We start from the raw sequence: 17168 nt of genomic DNA, 5'->3' as shown, positions 1-17168 counted from the left end.
CTTCTCATGACCAGCCTAAATCCATCCTGGCGTAATTGGGTATCATCCCACTTAAGCCATTGAGGCAGTATATGTCTCCTCCAGGGGATACTTTGCACCCAAGAATGAGCAGGGGTTCGAGATCTTCAACGGAGGTCTCATTTATTGGCAACTATTGGTTGTCCCCAGGAAGTTCACTCGAACTGAACCATCTGTTCCACCCCCAGAGTCTAAGCCAGGCCCCATAGCCCCCAACAAGCTTCACACTCAGCAGCAGAGCCTTGAAAGGAGACTTCCTCTCTCCTTCCCTCCTTCGCAGCTAAATCCCGGGAGAGGAAGGACACAAAACTCTTCCAAAAAAAAAAAAAAAAAAAAAACTGGGCTTCAAAGGCTCTTATGCCCCAATCCAATGGAAGGGAGCTCTTGGTTTGGTTCCAGACCCATCGTTGCCTACAATGCAGAACCTGCCATCCAGGTATCATGCCCCTTTTAGGTCACCCATTAACAAACCCGACACAATTCAGGCCCCTGTGGTTGGAGTTGGACGAGTCTAAGGATGAGGAATTTGAACAAACTGACGGTATGTTGCCTTTATCTGCTAGTCCTATGACCTCTGCTGCTGATCAGAGAGAGTTGGATCATTCCTTCATACAAGTCTTGGCTTGCATAAGGAAAATCAATGGACTGGGTGAACCATCTTACTCCACCCTCGAAGAGAAGGATACGACCGATGACAGTTTCTGACAGGGCCCCAAATTGGGAAGATCAGGATCGAGGTAAACTTGTCTAGGATAGTAGAGGGAGCCAGGAAGTAGGTCATATCACAGGTCGCAGGATCTTTGATGAAAACAACTCACAACTGCCACTGGACCCACCGGTTCTGAAACTGACACACAATATCTCCTTAGACAAGTTAATTGCACAATAGGTGACTTTCTTGACTGCTGAAGCCACGTTCATGGAACTGGTTGCAAAGCCTCCTTACAAGCTGATTCATGGATCGATTTCTATTTTCACTCCATGGGATATCTGTTCGTCACTGAAAACTTGCATGATCCACAGCAGAAGAAGGCAATGAACACATTTTGCTTTCAGGGTCAAGAGCTGTTGAGTTTCTCGCTCACAACGTAGCCAACCAGTGGGCGAACTAGATTCTGAAAAGATGAGACTCAGTCATTTCACGATTCCAGAAGGAGGTGCCAAAGAGAGAGGTGCTTAAGCTACGCAACTCACCAGTGGAAGGTCCTTCCTTATTTAACTCGGAGGACTTTGACACAGTCACAGAGTACTGGAGTAAGCCGAGTAACGAATCCCTCCAACTTAGGGTGGTGACATTTCATCCTCACTCTTCAGCACCGTCCGTGCCAAGGACATTCCCCATGTATAGCCAGGCACATAGAAGAGCAGTGCCAAGAAGCAATCTCCTAAGCAACCCTTTCTTGGTGGAAGAGGTGGCCATTCCTGCTAGGGAGGTCATTACTGTTGCCTGACCACCATAGAGAGGATGCCTAAACCAAAGGTGGCAGGGATTGGAGTTCTTTAGGGTTGAACCATGGATAGTCTCAGTCTCCAAGCAGGATACTGCATCTCGTTCACACTCTCTCTCCCTCCCTTGACACAACATCCAGTGTTGGTGTAATCCTTCGTGAAGGGATCAACGAAGGATCTTGCCTTTCCGGTAGAAGTCCAGAGCAAGTTGGAGAAGGGCGCTCTCCAAGAGATACTCAACAGGTCCCAAGGCTCCTAAAGTTGACTCTTGTAGAGAAGGTACCTGAAGGCTGGAGACTGTCATCGATCTTTCCGCTTTGAACAAATTTGGAAACACCAGAAATGGTCAGAAGGATTTCATGATCACATTGGATCGCCTGTGTCAAGGAATTAACTATGTTTCATCCTTCACGAGAGAATATACTTGTTCCATGTGCTTTGCTTCAGCCTGTCCACAGCCCCACAGGTATTCATAAAGATATTGACCCTTGTCACATAGACATCGATTGAAACCTCTGTTGGAGGTCATGTGAATGACCTCAGCCCGCTGGTTCACTTGGGAATGTATGCTGTCTCAGCTTCCACCGGCGACAGGATTCTGTCACCATGTCAATCTGCAGACAAAGGGTTTTTTTCTGTCACCTTATTGTTCTTATAGTTTGCTTGGGAGAGCAACAGCCAGGAGACGAAGGCCTTCCGGATAAGTATCCGGTTGGAGACAAGCAAACTACTCCTTCGATTCCCATATGACCTATGGCATCTCCCCATGGACGCCATGAGTCACGACCGGCGATGTGCCACGCCCGATAGTTAGTCGGGTTAGAGTCGTAATTACTCTGCTATTCAAGACCACCATCATAAGAACTTTGTAGAAAACTTATACTTAGTTTTTAAAGTAGAATAGTGAAGCGAGAGTAACATTAATTTTATTTTATGCATTTGTAAGTTTGTTTCCTGGTTGATTGTTTGCCCAAGAATAGTGTAAAGATGTTCAAGAATATAAAAGACCACTTACCTTTATTAATGTAATTGGACGCTTTGCAGCCTTTTCAAGTAACTTAAGTGTGCTCAATAACTCATGTAATTTTTTACTGAAATACAATATGTTGAATCGCAGATTCGCCTGTGCTTGATCCCGCTTTCTGAAAATCTATTTTAATTAAATTGTTGAGAACTTTGACACCCTAGTATCAACCTGGGTCCATGCCAACAGCATTTGTCTCCTTTGCTATCTAGACGATTCTTTTACACTGAGACCTGAGGATTATTTTAAATTTCAAAAAGTATTCTCTCCAACCATCATAAGAACTGGTATACCTCAAGGTGCAAATACGCACCAAAAAGGCATGGTTTTTCTGTCCTAAAGTGAAATAGAGAGATTCAAGGAAACAGACCCCTCTCTTCCTCTCACAAGACTTGCTGCTGTCACATCAGTGGCATTGCCTATTGGGACATTTGGCCTCTCTGAAAAGTCTAGTTGGCCAGGGCACCAGCCGACCGTTGAGATACTACCACTAGAGAGGTATTGGATCCTTTGACTGGCTAGACAGTAATGCATTGGATCCCTCTTTCTAGCCACGGCTTATTTTTTCTTTGCCTACACTTACACAGAATAGTCTGGCCTATTCTTTACATATTCTCGTCTTTCCTCATACATCTGACAACAATGAGATACTTAACACTTCTTCACCCAAGGGGTTAATTACTGTACTGCAATTTGTTCAGTGTACTTTTCTCTTGGTAAGGGTAGAAGAGACTCTTTAGCTATGGTAAGCAGCTCTTCTAGCAGAAGGACACTCCAAAATTAAACCATTGTTCTCTAGTCTTGGGTAGTGCCATAGCCTCTGTACCATGGTCTTCCACTGTCTTTGGTTAGAGTTCTCTTGCTTGAGGGTACACTCGGGCCCACTATTCTATCTTATTTTATTTTTTCTTCCTCTTGTTTTTTTTTTGAAATGGTGTGTTGGGCAGGCTTAATAGAAGGGCTATGGATGCCTGGTGGTTTATCAAGAGGTTGTCTTTTCCTTTTCTGATTTTTTCTTCTCAAAACCATCCTTACTGTCTTCCCTTCAGTTGAAGTGGCTATCCTGGAGGGTATTTAGCCTTGCATGGTATATCGGCTCCTCCATGTTGACCAGTTTTTCTGACTTTTTACTATAGTCTATGGGTATCATCAATCACTTTTTTTTATTATTCTGTACATATTGTTTTTGTTATAATTCTTGTTAATCTAGTTTTTAAGTATGATGTCTCTTTTTTTATTTCTATTAATTCTTATGCTGTCTGGAGACATTGAGTGAAATCCGGGACCAGTACATCCTAGATTTCGTCAATGTCGTCTTCTGTATTGCAACATTCGTGGTCTTCATGCAAATATTCAAGACCTTACAGTTGCGTCCAGACAGTATGATATTCTTTTGTGCTCAGAAACTTTGGTTTCTAATATGAGGCACTCATCTTGGCTCCTTATAACTGGTTTTAAGAAGCCAATAATGCTGAAACGTGATGCCATTCCTAGGGCCAGGGGAATGGCGGTGTATATTAGGACTGAGTTCCCTGCTTCTCATAAGTCCTGCTATCAATGTGGATGTCATGAGATTCAGGTAATAAAAGTTTGTGGCAGGCATAACAACTTTTATTTGTGTTCGATCTACCGGAATCCAGACATTGATGATTCTATCTTCGATTGTCTTCTTACCATTATGGCTAAGATACAAGAAGATGATAGAAAGGCTTCTTTTGTCTTTGTTGGTGATTTTAATGCTCACCATAGGGAGTGGTTAAGTTCTATCTCTCCTACCGATCGCCATGGCTTAAGAGCTTTAGACTTTGCCTCTGAATCAGGCTGTTAGCAAATCATAAATGAAGCTACTCACAGGTCTGGTAATTGCTTGGACCTCGTATACACTGACTCCCCTGGCGTTATAACTAGTAAGGTTGGTTCTCCAGTCGGGACTTCTGATCATGCCTTGATTTCATTATTAGTGAAGACTGAGCAGCCTGTCCCTGATATATCATATTCCTGTGAAATTTATATGAAATCCCAAGCAGACTGGAATGGGATTTTGCATGATCTTTTGTGCTTGAATTGGTCACAATTATATAATAGTGTAGATCCTGTTGTCCCTTTGAATGAGAATCTAGTCAACATAATTGATAGGCGTATCCCTTCTCGTGTGCTAAGGTACCGAATGAAGGACAAACCGTGGTTCAATGATGATTGTAGACGTGCTTATTTGGAGAAGCAGGAGGCCTATCACCTTTGGAAGGGTAACAAATCAGATTTGACCTGGAACAACTATACTCAGCTTTGAGCTTTTGCTCAGAGAGTTTATTCCTCAACTGAAAAGGAGTACAATTTAATCATAAAAGAAACCCTCTCTGGTACAACTCAGGAATATAAATGGTGGTCTACCCTTAAATCTGCACTCTTTGGTGTAAATGCAACAGTTCCTCCTTTACTTAAACCAGATGGCTCAGTCACTCACTGTCCAAAGGAAAAGGCAACCCTTTTGGCTGATGTTTTTAACAGTAAACAGAGTAATGAAAAACTTGAACTTCCTCATTCTTGTTTTCCTGAGGCTAAACTAACTAGTTTAGCTTTTCGATCTCGTGAGATTAAAGCTCTGTTGATGGACCTTGATGCTTATGGAGGTGTACACCCAAATGGTATTTTTCCTTTGTTTTTTATAAAGACAGCAGATTTCTTAGCTCCAAAGTTATCTGTTATTTTGCGCAAGTTAGCAAGAAGAGGAGCTTTTAGCACTTGTTGGAGAATTGGTAATGTTACTCCTCTATGTAAATGTGTTTGTGGTAGCTGATTACCGCCCAATTTCCATAAATCCCATATTATCTAAAGTTTTTGAACGTTTTCTGGCAAAACGTCTTATTAGGTTTGCTGAAGGTAATCATCTATTCCCTAGTTTGCAATTTGGTTTTCGTAAAGGCCTTGGAGCATGTGATGCCCTTCTTACAATCTCCAATGCAGTACAGAAATCCCTTGATTGTGGTTGGGAAGTTCGTATGATTGGCCTTGATTTTAGTGCTGCCTTTGACCGTGTTAATCATGAGGCCCTTGTTTTCAAACTGAAACAGTTGGGAGTGGGTGGGTCGTTTCTTAGCATTATTATTGATTTTTTAAGTAGGAGATCTCAAAGAGTTGTTTTTGATGGGCAACATAGTGAGTATAGGAATGTGATATCCGTGATATCCGGTGTTCCACAGGGTAGTGTTCTTGGCCCATTACTTTTCATACTATATACACATGACATGTGGTTTGGCCCAGAAAATAAGCTTATTGCATATGCAGATGATGCTACTCTCTTTGCATCAATTCCATCCCCTGAATGTAGATCTGGGGTTGGTGAATCCCTTAATAGAGATTTAGCTAAAATTAGTGCATGGTGCAAATTATGGGGTATGAAGTTGAATCCTAACAAAACTCAAAGTATGATTGTAAGTAGGTCAAGGACGGTGGCTCCTCAACATCCGGATCTCAGTATTGATAATGTTTCTTTAAATTTGTATGACTCTTTAAAAATTTTAGGTGTGATTCTCGACAGCAAATTTACTTTTGAGAAACATATAAGGTCTGTGTCTTCTTCAATTGCACAAAAAATTGGCTTATTGAGAAAGTCTTTTAAGATATTCGGTCATCAATCTATTCTGAAGAAGTGTTTTAATTCTTTTATTTTACCTTGTTTTGAGTATTGTTCTCCTGTCTGGTCTTCAGCTGCTAATTCTCATCTTAATTTGTTGGACAGAAACTTACGGTCTATTAAATTTCTTATTCCTGATCTAGATATTAATCTCTGGCACCGTCGTTCAATTAGTTCATTATGCATGTTGCATAAGATTTTTAAATATTAAACTTAGCCGGTGAATATATAATAGCTGACGTCTCGGACGGCTCGACAGAAACACAAAAACTCGCGAGCGATCGCCGTGAAGGTTGCGGGTGTGCCCACCAGCGCCGACTATCGGTCTGATACCGCATATACATGTAAACAGCTCCAGTTCTTCTCTGTTGGTCTTGTCGACAAGTTGATTCCGTTCTCGCTGTTAACCTAGAGTTTTTTCGTCATTCTTGGTGAAGTACTTCTTTTTGGTTTTGAGCTTTCACAGTGACAGGTGTTTTTCTCTTCAGTTAAAACTCTTGAACCCTTTTTTTATTGTTGATGACTTTGGATTGTTTTTGGATTTTCTTGGACTTTTCAAAATGGCTGACCCTTCTCCTATTCCTAAATTTCGTAAATGTAATGCTAGGGATTGTAACAAACGTCTTCCAAAGGCCTCTCTCGACCCACATACCGTGTGTTCTAATTGCCGGGGTAAAACCTGCCAATTAGGAGATCGGTGTGATGAGTGCGTGGTACTTTCGGAATTCGACTGGCTAGAGTTTGATAAATATTCTCGTAAGCTTGAGAGAGATAGGGTGAGGAGAAGCTCCTCTAGGTCATTGGATTTTTCCTCCTCCCATGCCCCTGAACCTAACCCTTCCCCTGTAGTAGTTGTGCCTGAACCCTCTACTAGCACTCATGAACCATCCATGCGGGATATGTTGCTTGCCATTCAAGCTTTGGGCGAGAGAGTTGAGTCCTTAGCATCGGACCGTAATCAACTCATGGCGGATGTGAATGTGTTAAAGTGTCAGAGTGCCAATTCAGAAAATCGTGGGGATAAAGTGATTAGTGCGCAAAGTGTTTTTAGTGTTGCGACCGAGGGTTCGTCTGTTCGTGCTTGTCGTTCTCCTAGTCCGAGACCTCTTTCAGGCTCCCATGCACCAGGGAGAAGTAATGTCGTAGGACTTATGGGGACGAGAGGCTTTAACCAACGAACAGACGTTCCCTCTATGGTATCGGGCGTGTCTCGTCAAGACCGACCCTACCATAAGACGAGCGAGGCTGTTTTCTCCTCGTCATCCGAAGGCTTCTCGCGTAAGAAACCGTGGAGCAAAGTTTCTAGACCCTTAAAGCGGAAGTCAGTCCCTTCAGGACAGGTCCAGCGTCCTGGCTGTAGCCATTGGGACAGCTCTGACCCTTTGCAGTCATCGGAAGACTGCTCGCCGCTTAAACGAAAGCGTAACACGGGCTCCGAGAGTCTCAGTAAAGGCAATGTTTTGTCGTCACAGACGTTACCATCGTCTCGGCCCTTACCGACTCCCGTTGATCCTAAATGGGTTGTCCTGCAGGATATGCAGAATAAGCTTGCCTCCCTTATGGAGGAGTATACCGTTGAGCAGGTTCACGATGATCCTCGCCGTTACACTGATCGAGATCCTGGCCGTCAGCCGCCCAAACGAGCCTTTACTCGTCCTGTTGACGTTACAAAACGTGATGTCGGTAGTTTGTCACGTCAGTCACGTGACTTGGAGCCTCACTCGATGCAGTCCCGTGTTGGCTTTCAGCCGCTGCCGCAGTCTCGTGTTGACGTTCAGCCGCTGCCGCAAGCTCGTGTTGACGTTCAGGACGTTCGCCAACCAGCTCAGTTGCCTTGTTTTGACGTTGAGCGTCAAGCACCGCAGTCAAGGGTTGTTTTAACTGCTCAATCTAGGCAGTCAAGGCAGTCTCGACTTGACGTCGAGCGTCCTCCCGCTCCTGTTGTTGTTGCTGGTCAGTCCTTTCAGCAGTTACATGACGTAGCTTCCTTGACTGCTACTGATGCTCCTTTGCGTGTGGACTTTGCTTGTCAAGCATTGCCGCCGCGACAGGTCTCTCCCTTGCTTGAGACTCATCAATTGTCGGACGAGGTTCCTTCTGATGAGGATGTTGCTGATCCTCCGCCTAATGATAATCCTTTGGATGTTTTGTCAGACGTTGAAGAGCCTAAGGCTGCGCAACCTTCTATGGATTTTAAGAAAATCATGATGATTTTTAAAGATCTTTTCCCAGACCATTTCGTTAATGCTGCTCCTCGTTCGCCTCCGTCAGAGTTTGCGCTAGACTTATCTGCTGCCAAGCCTTCTTTTACTAAGCTAGTGCTCTCTCGCTCTTCTAAGAGGGCTTTACGTCTACTAGGCGACTGGTTGGTTACCAGGAGGAGTTTGGGGAAGACGGCCTTTGCCTTCCCTCCTTTTAAACTAGCTTCTAGAGCGAGCGTCTGGTATGACACGGGAGAAGTTCTCGGCTTGGGAGTTCCTGCCTCTGCCCATGGTGACTTCTCAAGCCTCGTAGACTCTCCCCGTCGCCTGGCCATGAGACGCTCTAAAATTTGTTGGTCCTCCTCGGACCTTGACCATCTCCTTAAAGGGGTTTACAGGGCCTTCGAAGTTTTTAACTTTTTAGATTGGTCTCTAGGAGCATTAAGCAGGAAGATCTCGTCTGCTGACCAGGATGTTTCCATGCTTATTATGTCTTGTATGGACAAAGCCATCCGCGATGGCTCCAATGAGCTCGCCGCCACCTTTACGTCTGGAGTCCTGAAGAAGAGGGAAACCCTTTGCTCTTTCCTTTCAGCAGGAGTTACTCCCTGTCAAAGATCGGAGCTTCTTTTTGCCCCCTTATCGGCTGCCTTGTTTCCTCAACAGCTGATCAAGGACATTGCTGCTTTGCTTGTACAGAAGGATACACATGACCTGATGGCTACTTCTGCTCCCAAGGGAGCTCCTTCTTCATCTTTTATTGTGAGGCCCAGAATCGATACTCCTGCGTCTAGGTTTATCCCGCCCTTTCGTGGCAGAGCCCCCAGCAGGGGAGGCGCTCGTGCCGACGGAAAGAGAGGCAAGAGGAGAGGATCCAAGTCCTCCCGTGGCAGAGTCTGACTGCCCACGTCCTCAGACAGCGGTAGGGGCCAGACTGAACAACTTCTGGCAGGCCTGGGAGAAGAGGGGTGCAGACCAAGAGTCTGTGTTGTTGCTCAAGGAGGGGTACAAAATACCTTTTGTACGCAGACCTCCTCTAGTAACAGTTCCTCTAGACCTCTCTCCCAGGTATCGAGAGGAGTCAAGGAGACAAGCTCTACATCAGCAGGTGTCTCTGTTGCTAGAGAAGAGAGCGGTGGTGAAAGTCTCGGACCTTCAATCACCGGGATTTTACAACCGTCTCTTCCTAGTCCCAAAGCATACGGGAGGTTGGAGGCCAGTGCTGGACGTCAGTGCGCTCAACGTTTTTGTTACAAAAACAAAATTTACGATGGAGACCACGAAGTCCGTCCTAGCAGCGGTCAGAGAGGGAGACTGGATGGTCTCTCTCGACCTGCAGGATGCGTACTTCCACATTCCTATTCACCCAGATTCTCAACCGTATCTGAGGTTTGTTTACAGGAATGTGGTGTACCAGTTTCGAGCACTGTGCTTCGGCCTCAGCCCTGCTCCTCTCGTGTTTACGAGGCTCATGAGGAATGTGGCAAAATTCCTTCATTTATCGGGAATTCGAGCCTCCCTGTACTTGGACGACTGGCTTCTCAGAGCATCGTCCCGTCATCGCTGTCTGCAGGACCTTCACTGGACGTTGGGTCTGGCAAAGGAGTTGGGACTATTGGTAAACCTAGAAAAGTCTCAACTGATTCCATCCCAGTCGATTCTCTATTTGGGGATGGAGATTCGCAGTCTAGTTTTTCGGGCTTTTCCGTCTGCCACCCGAATAGAGCAAGCCCTGCTCAAAGTCCGACTCATGCTGAAAAAAGACCGTTGTTCAGTAAGAGGTTTGATGAGCCTCGTAGGGACTCTGTCATCCCTGGAGCAGTTTGTCTCGCTAGGGAGACTTCACCTTCGCCCTCTCCAGTTCCATCTACACTCACACTGGAACAAGAGCAAGACTTTAGAAGCTGTGTCAATCCCGGTCTCCGAGCCAGTAAAAGCATGCCTGAACTGGTGGGACAGCAACATAAGTCTGAGAGAGGGTCTGTCCCTGGCAGTCAAGAACCCAAACCACGTGTTGTTCTCAGACGCGTCGGATTTGGGTTGGGGAGCGACTCTGGATGTTCGGGAATGTTCGGGTCTTTGGACGTCGAATCAGAAGAGCATGCACATCAACGGCAAGGAGCTGTTAGCGGTTCACTTGGCCTTGATGAGTTTCGAGAGCATTGTTCGAAACAAAGTGGTAGAGGTCAATTCAGACAACACCACAGCTTTGGCGTACATCTCCAAGCAAGGAGGCACTCACTCCCACACACTGTTCGTCATCGCAAGGGACCTCCTCATCTGGTCAAAAAATCGAGGCATCTCCCTGTTGACAAGATTCATCCAGGGGGACTTGAACGTCTTAGCAGACTGTCTCAGTCGGAGAGGTCAGGTGATCCCCACGGAATGGACCCTCCACAAGGACGTGTGCAAGAGTCTTTGGGTGACTTGGTGTCAACCCTCCATAGACCTCTTTGCCACCTCGTTCACCAAAAGGCTCCCGACCTATTGCTCACCAGTCCCAGATCCAGAGGCGACCCATATAGATGCGTTTCTACTGGACTGGTCTCACCTGGACGCGTACGCATTCCCACCGTTCAAGATCGTCAACAAGGTACTGCAGAAGTTCGCCTCTCACGAAGGGACAAGGTTGACGTTGGTTGCTCCCCTCTGGCCCGCGAGAGAGTGGTTCACAGAGGTACTTCAATGGCTGGTAGACGTTCCAAGGAGTCTTCCTCTAAGGATGGATCTCTTACGGCAGCCCCACGTAAGGGATCTTCATCAAAGCCTCCCCGCGCTTCGTCTGACTGCCTTCAGACTATCGAAAGACTCTCAAGAGCTCGAGGCTTTTCGAAGGAGGCAGCCAGAGCGATTGCGATTGCGAGAGCTAGGAGAGCTTCTACCATCAAAGTATACCAGTCGAAGTGGGAAGTCTTTAGAGACTGGTGCAAGTCATCATCCATTTCCTCTTCCAGTACCTCTGTAGCCCAAATCGCAGATTTTCTCCTACATCTGAGAAAGGTTCGCTCCCTCTCAGCTCCCACTATTAAGGGCTACAGGAGCATGTTGGCGTCTGTATTCAGACATAGAGGCTTAGATCTTTCCAATAATAAAGATCTCCAAGATCTCCTTAAGTCTTTCGAGACCTCTAAGGAGCGTCGTATGGCAACTCCTGGATGGAACTTAGACGTGGTCCTAAGGTTCCTGATGTCCGACAGGTTTGAGCCATTACATTCAGCCTCCCTGAAGGATCTCACCCTCAAGACGCTTTTCTTAGTGTGCTTGGCTTCAGCTAAAAGGGTCAGTGAGATCCATGCCTTCAGTAGGAACATCGGCTTTTCCACAGATAAAGCCACATGTTCACTTCAGCTTGGTTTCTTGGCCAAAAATGAACTGCCTTCTCGTCCTTGGCCTAAGTCATTTGATATACCTTGCCTGTCAGAGATCGTAGGCAACGAGCTTGAAAGAGTACTGTGTCCAGTTAGAGCTCTTAAGTTTTATTTAGCTCGTACCAAATCATTACGAGGTGGATCTGAGGCCTTGTGGTGCTCAGTTAAGAAACCATCATTGCCTATGTCTAAAAATGCTTTGTCGTATTTTATTAGATTTTTAATCCGAGAGGCTCATTCTCACTTGAGTGAAAAAGACCGTTGCTTGCTTAAGGTTAAAACGCACGAAGTAAGAGCTATAGCAACTTCAGTGGCCTTTAAGCAAAACAGATCTCTGCGAAGTATTATGGACGCGACCTTTTGGAGAAGCAAGTCAGTATTCGCTTCATTTTACTTAAAAGATGTCCAGACTCTTTATGAGGACTGCTACACACTGGGTCCATTCGTTGCAGCGAGTGCAGTAGTGGGTGAGGGTTCTACCACTACATTCCCTTAATTCCAATATCCTTTTAATCTTTCTCTTGAAATGTTTTTAATCTTGTTTTGGGTTGTACGGAAGGCTAAGAAGCTTTTCGCATCCTTTTTGATTTGGCGGGTGGTCAAATATCATTTCTTGAGAGCGCCCAGATTAAGGGTTTTGATGAGGTCTTGTTGTATGGGTTGCCGCCCTGGATATAACAGCTCCTGGGAGTCTTTCAGCATCCTGAGAGGATGGCTGGGCTTCGTGAGGAAAGCGGACTAACAAGGCAGAGTAATCGTCAGAGTCAGCTTCCTTACCAGGTACCTATACTTATTTGGGTTTTGTTATGATATAACTGTCAAAAACTCTAAGCATATACACCGTAATTGTTTTAATGCTGGTCTCTACCCACCACCATGGTTGTGAATCAGCTATTATATATTCACCGGCTAAGTTTAATATTTAAAAATGATATTTTGATTATAAAATAAATTTTTGAATATACTTACCCGGTGAATATATAAATTAAAGGCCCTCCCTTCCTCCCCGATAGAGACCCAGCGGAATGAGAAGAACTGGAGCTGTTTACATGTATATGCGGTATCTGACCGATAGTCGGCGCTGGTGGGCACACCCGCAACCTTCACGGCGATCGCTCGCGAGTTTTTGTGTTTCTGTCGAGCCGTCCGAGACGTCAGCTATTATATATTCACCGGGTAAGTATATTCAAAAATTTATTTTATAATCAAAATATCATTTTTCATAACTCTGACCATCCTTTACATCCAGATCTCCCTGGACAATTCTATCCTGTTCGTAATACTAGGCAGGCAGTTAATTCTAATAGCCAGGCCTTCTCCATCATGAGGCTCAATACTACGCAGTACTCTAGAAGTTTTATTCCAGCTGTTACCAAGTTGTGGAATGATCTTCCTAATCGGGTAGTTGAATCAGTAGAACTTCAAAAGTTCAAAGTTGGAGCCCCTGGGCTTATAGCATCTTGCTTTTCCAATTAGGGTTGTAGCTTGGATAGTAATAATAATAATAATGATAAATAGCTGTCTGCTCATTCTATCTCTCCAGTGGCAACTAAAATCGTTTTGGTAGCAACACAGGGATCCTCCCTACCTCCAAGCTCTGAAAGGATTGGAACAGAAGGGTGACCTAAGTTGGTGGGGTAGCAGATACCAATCTTTTCAGGGGTTTAAAACTTCTCTCCTCCCCTTCGGATTTGATGCTCTTTAGGGTTACATCAAAAGAAGGGTGGAGGCTAACCTGCAGCAGCACAAGGCCTCCGTGCTGTGGTCTGATGCCGCCTGGCAGTACCACATAAATTCCCTAGAGATGTCAGCAGCCTTTCTAGCACACAAGCACTTCCAATGGGTACTTTTAGGTTACTCCATGATACTGTTGAGTAACAACACAATGGTAGTGGCATACCTAAATAAGCAAGAAGGTACTTTTTTACTGCTACTCTAAGTTAATTACTTCCATATTGAGAAGTCTTGAGTTTTCTAATATTCAAAATGTTGCTCCTTCAATTACTGGAAACGTTCCTTATAATTTCTAGATAAATTTGTGCATACAAATTGTTACCCTAATTTGCTTTTTAAAGCTAATTCCAATTTAAGAACGTTAGTTCAGCAAACTCTGAAATCAAATGTTTTGTTTGTATAAAATCTAAATTATTTATTTATTTACTTAAAATACATATTACATTTTTATAAACTTTAATCAATTGAACTCACGTGTGCTTGTTTCTATTGATTTTCATGAAAGAATAGGTATGAAAAGCAAAATTACTTTTTGCTATAATCTCATCTAATAGTAGTTTTATATAGTATTTTATTATATGTTTGAGTTTGCCTATCAAGGCGTTTTATTTGTCTTAAATAATATGAAGATTAATTCATAAAATATTTTTTTCAGGATAAAGTTGGTCGCTTGTTTGCGATTAACAAATGAGTGACGGTAGATAAAATGACGATTACCATTCATCACAAGAAAACTCCTATTCTACTGTGCTAGTGGAATTTGGGATCTGTGACTTCAAGAAAGAAAACACATAACATGGTTTTAGGGGTGGGGATAATTATCAATTTAAAAAATTCTTGTGTAAATCTGTTTACAGTGAGGGTCTAAGCATCTTGATATTGCCTAATCTAAGTTAAAACTAACTGCAAAACTTATTTTTCGATAAATTCTTATATCCGTGGCTGTTTATTTCATACGGTTTTCTTTTTACATTATTATAGTTAAGTTTAAGCTATCGTAATGCTACTCTCAGTGTTTATTTGAAATTTTCAACAAAGAACAAACTGCAAAATTGAGTTATACTCTCTTTGCAACTAAAAAAATCACTGAATCACAACTTTAAATACTCTCTTTTGCCATCTTAGATCATACTGATTTTACTAGAAGCTTCAGTTGAAAAACTTTAATTATTAAGTTTATTTCGTATTCGTAAGGGGATAAAATATTGGTAATGGCCAGTTTTTCAGGACTACAGAAAAAGGTTACATAGTTTCCAGCTGTGCCACTTGATTCTAATTTGATTAGACCACACTGCTTGTATGTTTGTCAATCTTCTAAACACATTTGGAATAATTTTTTCATGATACCTGAATTTGTACTTTTCGATAATTGATAGCTATGATTTCTATTTAGCATTTAACGTGATACAAACACCTGATTATAGTACTATTATAAATCAAAAAAAAAATGTTAACTACAACTTTTGTTACTGATACTAAATGACAAGTTTTTTTCACAAACAAGCATTGTGGTATCTTTAGGTATTTTTTTTTTTATTTTTAAAAAATGTACAGTAGAAAATATTCAATTCGATTATATGACATAATGCATGTTTTTAAAACGTTATATTACCACAAGTTAAGATATTTTACCTTTACTTAACATAGTCTAGTAACTCAAATATCAGCTGATCACCAATTTTTCAATCGGGTGAGGTCCTACTGGGTAATGATCTTTTTTTTTTTTTTTATATACATGGATTTCTATTTTTCAATTTATTTCTATGGTTCTGTTCTCTTGGTAGCACCTTTGGATATTGGACTTAAGGCTGATAGATTGGGAAGCTACTTAAACAGTTCTAGGTGTTTTATCTTATGATATTATAAGGTTTTGTTTCTATCCAAAGCTTCCATTAGGCCTTCCTATTCTGTAAATATGTGTTGTTCATTAACCTTTTCCTTTATTAGAACACATCATATGCACTTTGATGGCATAAAACCTATAACTATTTTTGTTTTTTAGGAGTTTTCTGCCTACAATAGAGGCTGCATTTCTGTGAACAACTAAGGTTTAGCAGCTGTGATTTAATTCCATTTTTCTTGCTCTGTTTGATGTGAAGCTTGCTCATGATGGTAATTAATCTGGAGGATTGCGGATAATATATTTTATTTGGTTAGATCACAATTCTTACCTTATGTTGATTGACTGGTCGGTTTGAACGTACGATAGCAAACTGCTAAACTATGAGCTCTTTTTTAGTAACTGATTATATATGAAGATTCTGTCCAGAAAGTAATTATCCCGGAGAATATATAGTGGGATACTTTAACAAAAATCTCCTGAACTCTCTTTTCATAGATCTCGTTGAAGGCTGAAATTTCATCGTTGGGTAATTGTTGATAGTTTGATGAGTTGGAAATTATATAGATTTTAAGGAGTTAAATTTCAGGATTATAATTGCCTTAAGAATGAATCAAGGAGTTAAGTTTCAGGATTATAATTCCCTTAAGAATGAATCAAGGAGGTAAGTTTCAGGATTATAATTGCCTTAAGAATGAATCAAGGAGTTAAGTTTCATAATTATAATTGCCTTAAGGAAATTTTCAGGCCATTCTAGCTGAAATTTCTAGAACGGCAAGTTTGGTTTCAAGAGACTTTAATTTTTTTTCTCAATTTGCTTTTTTTTGTGAGGGACTTATACGGTCTGCTTTAAAGTACCTCCTAGAATAAATTCTGATATTGAGTGTGTTTCTTCTTGAGTCTGTTCAGTTTCTTTGGGCATTCATGCTCTATGCAGTTTGTGAGTAATTCTTGCTTACATATTCTTTCAGATAATTATGTCTTAAAGAAATATTTTCTGTCACTTTGGGGTATAAAGGGCTTTTGTTAGAATTCGGTTGTTTGGGGCACTTTCTGTTTGAAAACGTCTTGTAAAGTTCTGCTTGTTTTATGAATTTACTCAGAACAAAGATATTGAATAATGCCATGATTTACCAAGCTTTCGTGATAATACTCCTTAGTTCAGATTTAATCAAAACTTCTTTCTTAGCACTCATTGGTCTATGGTTTTAGGTTGTTTTGGAATATACATCGTGGAATCCTTTATGTATGGAGTTATTCGAGGTGTTTCTTGGTTCAATAAGCTATCTGTGGCACTTACTTCATTTAACAGATTTTAGTATTCCCTCATGTGCAGAATTTTTGTAGCACACTGGTTTATTTAGTTATTCATGAAATTTATCTACCTTTGAAGTTACAATGGACACTTTCGTCTTTAGTGTTATTTAGAATGCTTCTATGGGGTTGTCTTGGGCACTCAACAGATAATGAAGTTAACTGGGGTATTCCTTGATCCTAAGTTATTTGAGTTGATTACATAATGTTACTCATCGTTTTCTGGTTTTTACTCAAGAAATTCCTTGTTTTATTCTTTTTTTCAATTAACACTTGTTTTCAAGTTATTTTGTCATTCATTTCTTCTACAGCTTTCTAGTCAATCTTCCGGCTCCAGAGTTATCTGCCATTGCTCTGTGAATTAAAGTCTAATTGGCAAAATCTTTGTAATTGGTGGATTAAATTTTATATTCATAATAATTTTACCTTTATTTAACTTGGATATTTGAAAGAGAACTTCTCTATCAATAGACTTCAAGGTATGTTATATGTAGCACCTTAAAATTTTCTTCCTATGCTATCCGTCAAACGATTATAAAACTTAGATGAGATTTGCTCCATCTCCTTTTGTTTTTTATATAAGGAT

The 17168-nt window shown here is 42.1% G+C and overlaps 2 long non-coding RNA genes across 2 annotated transcripts in view; one reads left to right on the top strand and one right to left on the bottom strand.

The window, feature by feature from the left end:
* Positions 1–14903, top strand: part of LOC137659638 (uncharacterized) — a 33799-nt gene extending 18896 nt beyond the window's left edge. The window contains exon 3 of the long non-coding RNA XR_011047604.1: positions 14084–14903. This is a non-coding gene — a long non-coding RNA (uncharacterized lncRNA). The remainder of the gene's footprint in view (positions 1–14083) is intronic.
* LOC137614437 (uncharacterized) overlaps positions 1–17168 on the bottom strand; it is a 450523-nt gene that overhangs the window by 87863 nt on the left and 345492 nt on the right. The gene's annotated exons all lie outside the window — the stretch shown is intronic.

The sequence above is a fragment of the Palaemon carinicauda genome, chromosome 20 (genome assembly GCF_036898095.1).
Source record: "Palaemon carinicauda isolate YSFRI2023 chromosome 20, ASM3689809v2, whole genome shotgun sequence".
Lineage (NCBI taxonomy): Eukaryota > Metazoa > Arthropoda > Malacostraca > Decapoda > Palaemonidae > Palaemon > Palaemon carinicauda.
This window is presented reverse-complemented; position numbering and strand designations above follow the sequence as displayed.